We start from the raw sequence: 8,497 nt of genomic DNA, 5'->3' as shown, positions 1-8,497 counted from the left end.
GGACAATGATGCCTCAGCCTCCTTAAAAGTAGTCACTTTGGGACCTCACACAGTTTTTCCAGTGTCTCTTCCACTGTTTAAAACACTGCAAAATCCTTTGTTGGAATGGCCATCGGCTGCCTTGTCATATTTTCCTGAATCTCATCCACAGTCTGAAATCTCTTCCCTTTCAAAGGTGATTTTGTTTTTTGGAAAAGCCAGAAGTTACAGGGCACCAAATTTGGGCTGTAGGGGGGCTGAGTCACCTGGACACTTTTTAATGACTAAAACAAAAAAGATCTAAAACCACAGCTTCTGGAAGAACCATTTGTTCTGGCTAGTCTTGTACCTCTCTTTGAACTTGACCTTGGCCTCCTGTCAGGCCTTGTGTTTCAGAGCAGGGTCTCTGAAGATGTCCTTGTTGATGACAGTTTTGTCCAAAGGGGATATCCACAAAGTATCTTGTGGGCATGAGGTGATTGTAGTTATAAACTTTCATGAAAGACTTGATCTTAGACCTCTTGATGAGTTTCCTTTTGGCCCTGACAGCTGTCACTTTGTAGTGATAGTGATTAATTTTAGCCACCAGAGCATGGTTGTAGGAGTGGTCTGACATGCCATCATCAATGTTCTTCAGGATGACCACTTTGAGTCTGGAGTAGCATCCAGCCAGGACCAGCACCACCATCCTGGGTTTCATAAACATGTTTTGCAAAAAAAACTCTGCACAAAATATGGTACCTGAGTTAGGGCATTGTTGTGATGAAGCTGAAAATCACCAGTTGCCCATAGCTGCAGCCTTCAGAATCATCCAAATAGTTTCTGCAGAGCAATGTTTTAGGTCAATGCAAAATTTGATGTAGATTCATGGCTCTGCTCGCTCAGTCATTTTGAGTATGATAGCCACACAGTACACATGCTCAGTCAACAGCATCTACCACCCCCCACTGACTAGTACAATGAAGTCATCATTGTTCATGCATGCACATTTCAGTCCACTCTCCTTGATTTCCAGGTTACATTGATGCCACACAAATTGTTCTGGTTATATTAAAAATGGCTGAACTTTCTCTGGACGGACCTTGTATAATGGAATATTATTCAGTCATAGAAAAGGAAACTTTGACATTTCCAATGACATGAACAATCCTTGAGGGCATTATATTAAGTGAAATAAGCTGGATAAAGACAAATACTCTCTGATTTTACCTTTATATGGAATTTAAAAAACCCTAAACTCATAGATATAGAAAGTAGAATGGTGGTTGCCATGGGTTCAGGGATGGGGGAAATGGATGAAGGTGGTTGAGAGGTACAACTTTCCAGCTCTAAGATGAGTAAAGTCTGAGGATCTAATGTTATAGTTAACAATACTATGTTATATATTTGAAAGTTGCTAAAAGAATAGCTATTAAAAATTATAATATGGACTTTCAGCCAAGTTGGAGGTGTAGGTAGACACAGTGTGCCTCCTCATACAACCAAAATTAAGGACAACAAAAATTTAGAAATAAAAAGGCAACCAGAACTGACAGGAAGTTGAAATGTATGAAAGTATGACAACCATTCATCCAGACCAGTAAGAGGGGCTGAGTCGGCAGCCAGCAGAGTGGGGTTGCAGCAGGAAAAAGCAGTGGTGGATCTAGGCACACAGGCCGGCAGACCCCAGGTGCAGGGTGGCAACGAGCAGATCGAGTGAGGTGCACAAGGTGGCTGGCTGACCATGGTCACACATTTGTGTGCAGATAAACAAGGTGAAAACGGGCAGAGAGACAGACCATGCAAAGAGACAGACCACACAACCCAGGGCCCCAGCACTGGGAAAAAAAGCCTAAAAGCATCGATTGAAAACAGTTGTGGGGGGTGAGGTGCAAGGAGAAATTTCAAGCTTCATAGGAGAGTTTGTTGGAGAGACCCAAAGGGTCCTAGAACATACACAACACCACCCACCTGGGAACCAGCATCAGAAGGGCCCAATTTGCTTGTGGGAAGTGGCATAAGGGATGAAATTTGAGAGCAGAGAAAGCGCCATTGTTCCATCTCGGACCCCACCCCTACATGCAGCATCACAACCCAGCAACAAGGGTTGCCTCACCCTGGTGAACACCTAAGGCTCCACCCCTCACTATGTAACAGGTGTGACCAGACCCCCCCCCAAAAAAAAAAAAGGCTGAAATGGAAGAACAGATCAAAGCCCCAGAGCAAATACATCTAAGCCATCAAGATATAGCCAACCTATCAGATGCACAGTTCAAAGTGTTACCGAACAAGAGGAGGTGGTCCGAGGGAGGGGCAATACAATATTTGGCCCACCTAGGGATGCCCAAAACTGCTGTACAACAGGGGCCCCTCCCAAAAACCAAAATATTAAAATCTACTGGGCCCTTCTGTCCGCCGCCAATTGGAAACACATCTCTTAATGCCAGAGATTTGTGAAAAGGAAATAAAATGTTTATTTAATGCTATTCAGGCCTAATGCCACCACTAAAATATCAAAGTCCTTTATGTATACACCTACACCCACACAGTGCTCCCTTCTCCCACTGTCCCAATTCCGGGTACCGTAAATCAGGAAAAGAGCACACGTCTGTGTCGCAGGCCGCTGGCACCATCAGCTGTGTCACTGTGCAGGATCTCGAGTTAATCCAAAGTACTGTGGTACCCTCTCATGGTCCACTGGCAAGAGTCCTTTGTACCCAGTTCCAGTCAAAGTCTCTGTTGCTTTTCAGGCCCCGCGGCCAAAGGGGGCACCCCAAAGCCGCGTGGGCCTCTTCTACCAAAGCTGCAGGAGTCCGCACTCTACCAAAAGCATGTGGCTGTCTTCTTCACCTGGCTGCAGGGATCTCCATTCTGGCAAAGCTGCGTGGTTCTTCCCTTTCACCTGGGAAAGAGGGGGGTCCACACTCCGCCAAAACCATGTGGCTCCCTCTTTCACCCCACCAACAGGGGGTCCTCACTCTGCTGAAACCGCATGGCTCTCCCTCATCTGCTCAAGCAGGGACCCTTCATGTCCTGGAGCCAGTCTTTTCCAAGCTCCCACACAGCGGCCCTTCCACTCAGGGGCGCAGCCCTTAGTTACATCCTGAGTCCAAGCCCTCCTCACTCAGGAGAGCAGCTCATAGATCCCATCTTGAGTCCCAGCTACTCCCTTCCCCCTTCTGCCTTCCAAACTTCCTGGCCCCAAACTTGGCCACAGCTATTTAACATATCTATGAAACCAGTTAAAGGTTATAGATATGTTAAATAACCATTCCTCCAGAGGTTAGCTCCAAAACTGTTGCTATGCAAAATAGCTCTCAATGGCCTGGCTCCATTCTTTCCTTCCCCCTGGGGGGGGGCAGTGAGGACATCTTATATGTCTCTCCAATATTTCTATACACTTTGAATTCTGGACACTTTTCTAAATCTTTTTGGGGGGGCCCCCCTGGCTGCACCCTGTATCAATTCCCTCCTTTCAGATATACACCTTGTTTATAATCATATAAAGGAAAATGGACGCAGATCTCATCTTGTAACTGCTTCGAGCTGAAAATGGACGCTGTCCTACGTACTCCGGGGTCAGGGGTGCCCTGAAAGGGGAGGGGGGTGCAGCACGGAGGGAGTCCTTCCTGCAAGGGGAAAGACCTTACAGGGACCTGGTCAGTTGGCTGTCACCTGGACGTCGTAGGCTTGGTGTCCAAAAGCTGGCATTACTGGACTGTTGGCATTCCGGTCAGGTCATATTCTGGAGGTGACAGATTAGGCAAGAAATTGGAAGCACAATTAAATCATAACCACTAACTGACAAAGGCAGACACTTCAGTAACGAATGGCTTATCTAGTGGAAGGTGTACAAGGCATGCTACACCTATCTAAAAACTCTTGTGCTTCACTATACTTCACTCAGGCTGAGGGGAATACATTAAGATTTCCCTCCTTTCAGATTTTTGGGCCCTTTCTGTCCAAGCCATCAAGACAGAAAAGGGAAAATCAGTTTCAAGTGAAGCCTAGACTGCCCCAGCCCTTTACCAACCCAACTACTTAGTTCAGCCAAACCGTTGAGTCTCGGGGGGTGATGACGAAGATGGGCTCCTTAAGTGAGGCCTATATTGCAACCAATCACTCACAGGCATAGGCAGGTCATAGGCATACACTCTATGAAAACAGAGAACACACAGGTTAATTCACACAACAATTCCCAAACCAGTCTCTGCGCTGTGAGACTGTCTTTTGGGAAAACATTCTATTGTAAGATCCTTTGCACCTGTAAATTGTACATTTTTGGTAACATCACAAACCTGGTTTCAACTTTCAAATGAAAACAAACTTTCAAGACAATTAGCTGTGCCATTCTGATGTGTAATACTGAGCATTGTGATTTTCCTTGAATTATAATTTTTCTCCTTAAGATCACCTTCACTGTTATTACAGGGACTACTTTGGGTCCCGCTTTTGATTTTGACTGTTTGTTTGCATAAACACATCAAGAGCAGCCTGGATCACTTATGATCCCAAAGTCTACTTTGCTGGAACTGACACAGGGAACCTTCAAATTGACTTCTCAGTTCGCCCCTCAGGGCACAAAAGCAGAGCCACACACCTGCCATCTGGCTTTGCCGGTACCAGTTGTTTCACTCAAGTCCTTGAGCCTCTATTGTGCCTACAGGTTCCTTTTTAGCCAACTTTTAGGAAAGCAACCTTCGTTCCTTCCCTAGAAATACTGGCACGAACCGCACAATCAACTAAAGTACCAGGCTTTTCTTGTGGGCTTTCGCTAGCTTCACAGGTCAATCCCAGTTCCTCAGGGCTTTCTGGTAATGACCAGAACCCATACATGCCTCCTTCAGGCGTGACATTCCAGTCAAAGTCTTAGTTAACAAAACCACTATTAAAGACTGGTCTTATTGGTTTTATGCAAAGAAACCTTATATTATCACTCATTCCTTTAGAATGCCAAATTCTGGAGATCAGGTAGGGAGAAAAATATAAATCATAATGGAAAATCCTTTTCCTTGTTCACTTTCCTACAGAGTATGAAGTTTCAATTTTTCCTGGAATCCTCAATTTCCTTTTTCAGAGCAGATACAGAGCAAAATCTGAAACACAGTGTTCCGAAACAATACAGGTAGAGACATTCTCTCGCACCAATGCATCCACTGGTGCCTCACAGAGACATGCTCCTTCAGGCCCGGTCTCTTAGCGGAAACATGCTGCTTTGCCTCAGGCTGAAACACTTATCAGCCCCAAATGACCCTTCCTGGGTCCCAGGTGGCAAAAGCATTCTCCCCAACCGGTTACAGGTGACCTTAAACAGGTCTTCAGGTACGGAGACATGCTCCTTCAGGCCCGGTCTCATGGCAGAGACATGCCGCTTTGCCTCAGGCTGAAACGCTTGTCAGCCCCAAATGACCCTTCCTGGGTCCCAGGTAGCAAAGGCATTCTCCCCAACCGGCTACAGTGACCTTGACTAGGTCTTCAGATACAGGTTTGGAGACATGCTCCTTCAGGCCCGGTCTCTTGGCAGAGACATGCTGCTTTGCCTCAGGCTGACACACTTATCAGCCCCAAATTGACCCTTCCTGGGTCCTGGGTGGCAAAGGCATTCTCCCCAACCGGTTACAGGTGACCTTCACTAGGTCTTACAATACAGGTTTCTGATCAGAAGCAAAACCAATGGCAGAGACTTGCTCTCTTCCAATCCGGTCTCATGGCAGAGACATGCTCTTTGCCTCAGGCTGAAACACTCATCAGCCCTAAATGACCCTTCCTGGGTCTTAGGTGGCAAAGGCATTCTCCCCAACCGGCTACAGTGACCACTAGGTCTTATAATACAGGTACGGAGACGTGCTCTTTCAGGCCCGGTCTCTTGATGGAGACATGCTACTTTGCCTCAGGCTGATACACTCATCAGCCACAATTGACCCTTCCTGGGTCCCAGGTGGCAAAAGCACTCTCCCCAACCGGCTACAGGTGACCTTCCTTAGGTCTTACAATACAGGTTTCTGATCAGAAACAGAACCACATGTGAGAAATCTGCTCTTTTCTCACAAAACCAGAAAAAAAGTAGTTGAGGTTTCCTTTATTCCAGGTTTAAAACTTTCATATCCTTTATATATATTTCTACCTTTCTAGATTTAACCATTACTCTCTTTTAATCTTGGTCCCTTTCCCACACTGGGAAGGACTATACTTAAACTCAGTACTTAAACTCAGTATGTGGCAGCCAAAAGTCCCTAGCACTACAGGTACCTTCTACTAAAAGTCCCTAGATTCGCAGGGACATTTTGCACCTTTCTGAAGCTTAGACCTTGCAAATACCCTATAAAGTAGATGGTCACTCTTGGACCTCAGTTCATGACCTTCAAAACCAGAGCCATTACTATCAGAACCAGTTACACAGAGAACCTGACTGCTGCGGTGCCCACACAGCAGCAGCATACAGTCCATAAACCAGAAGAGAAGCCTTATCCAGTTCCAAGATGGCGGTGCCCATGCACGTGGAGTCATCCAGCATGGCGGCACCCATGCGTGCAGGGTCATCCAAGACGGCGATGCCCATGCATGCTCTGTCCTCCATGGTGGGGCACTCACGTGGCTCATCCACTTTACCCAAAATGGCAGCACCCCGACTCTGTTTCCACCCACCTGGGAAGGTTCCAGGACTCCGGTTTCAGGAGCCCCGGAAGCCCCCAAGGCCCCTTCCACCAGCGGGCAAGGGGACACCACAAAGCCACCCTCTACCCAGTGGGGGTGGTGCACTGAGGCTGCAGTCACCAATGCAGGTGGAGAGCAGGCTCCACTCACCTGTGAAGGTGGGGGCTTTGCAGCTCCGTTTTCGGGAGCCAAAGAGGCTCCTGGCAACCCCTGCTGCAGTGGGTGAGCAGAGCCCTCTTGCAGAGGCTGCGAATCCGTGGTGGAGACTTCTCCCACTTGCAGGGCGGGAGAAGCCACAGTGGGCCTCACCTCCCCAGAAAGCAGTGTCACCACAGGAGTTACCGTCTGGGGTCCCCCATTCCCTGGGTTCAGGACATTGATGAGGTTTCTTTCCTCATCATCTCTCTCCTCCTGTGATCTACTATCAGGGAGGGGTTCTAAGACCCCTTTCTCCTTCTGAACCATTACACCCTTCTCTGTAGAACTACTCATACAGTTCCAACAAAGCAAACAAAGGTTCAGAACAAAAAGAATACAGGTGGCGTAAAGACCAGGTATTTCCCCTACTATCACCCACAATTCCAGCTCCATTATTGCCAAAGAGCAGTCAGAAACCAAGTTTTCAACCCCAAACACTTTCACATCTCTGCTCCTTCCCCGCTTTGTTTCCTTTTCACCTTTCCAGGCATGACTAGGCGGCCGATGCCCTCAAGAGCACAGAGAAATGCTCAGAGACTGGGAAAATTCCAAAGCCTCACTCTCTCACACCTGAGGGGGTCGGTCTGCCACGGACAATTATCGTCCCACCAGAGTCGCCAAAAACTGTTACCGAACAAGAGGAGGTGGTCCGAGGGAGGGGCAATACAATATTTGGCCCACCTAGGGATGCCCAAAACTGCTGTACAACAGGGGCCCCTCCCAAAAACCAAAATATTAAAATCTACTGGGCCCTTCTGTCCGTCGCCAATTGGAAACACATCTCTTAATGCCAGAGATTTGTGAAAAGGAAATAAAATGTTTATTTAATGCTATTCAGGCCTAATGCCACCACTAAAATATCAAAGTCCTTTATGTATACACCTACACCCACACAGTGCTCCCTTCTCCCCACTGTCCCAATTCCGGGTACCGTAAATCAGGAAAAGAGCACACGTCTGTGTCGCAGGCCGCTGGCACCATCAGCTGTGTCACTGTGCAGGATCTCGAGTTAATCCAAAGTACTGTGGTACCCTCTCATGGTCCACTGGCAAGAGTCCTTTGTACCCAGTTCCAGTCAAAGTCTCTGTTGCTTTTCAGGCCTTGCGGCCAAAGGGGGGCACCCCCAAAGCCGCGTGGGCCTCTTCTACCAAAGCTGCAGGAGTCCGCACTCTACCAAAAGCATGTGGCTGTCTTCTTCACCTGGCTGCAGGGATCTCCATTCTGGCAAAGCTGCGTGGTTCTTCCCTTTCACCTGGGAAAGAGGGGGTCCACACTCCGCCAAAACCATGTGGCTCCCTCTTTCACCCCACCAACAGGGGGTCCTCACTCTGCTGAAACCGCATGGCTCTCCCTCATCTGCTCAAGCAGGGACCCTTCATGTCCTGGAGCCAGTCTTTTCCAAGCTCCCACACAGCGGCCCTTCCACTCAGGGGCGCAGCCCCAGTTACATCCTGAGTCCAAGCCCTCCTCACTCAGGAGAGCAGCTCATAGATCCCATCTTGAGTCCCAGCTACTCCCTTCCCCCTTCTGCCTTCCAAACTTCCTGGCCCCAAACTTGGCCACAGCTATTTAACATATCTATGAAACCAGTTAAAGGTTATAGATATGTTAAATAACCATTCCTCCAGAGGTTAGCTCCAAAACTGTTGCTATGCAAAATAGCTCTCAATGGCCTGGCTCCATTCTT

The 8,497-nt window shown here is 47.8% G+C and overlaps 1 pseudogene; it reads right to left on the bottom strand.

Moving 5' to 3' along the window:
- Window positions 1–279: 279 nt before the first annotated feature.
- LOC119059455 (60S ribosomal protein L27-like) lies at window positions 280–679 on the bottom strand (annotated as a pseudogene).
- Window positions 680–8,497: the final 7,818 nt, after the last annotated feature.

Source organism: Artibeus jamaicensis, unplaced genomic scaffold (assembly GCF_021234435.1).
Source record: "Artibeus jamaicensis isolate MK-2021 breed Jamaican fruit bat unplaced genomic scaffold, CSHL_Jam_final contig_65, whole genome shotgun sequence".
Taxonomy (NCBI): domain Eukaryota; kingdom Metazoa; phylum Chordata; class Mammalia; order Chiroptera; family Phyllostomidae; genus Artibeus; species Artibeus jamaicensis.
Note: the sequence above shows the minus strand (reverse complement) of the source record. Positions and strands in the feature narration are given on the sequence as shown.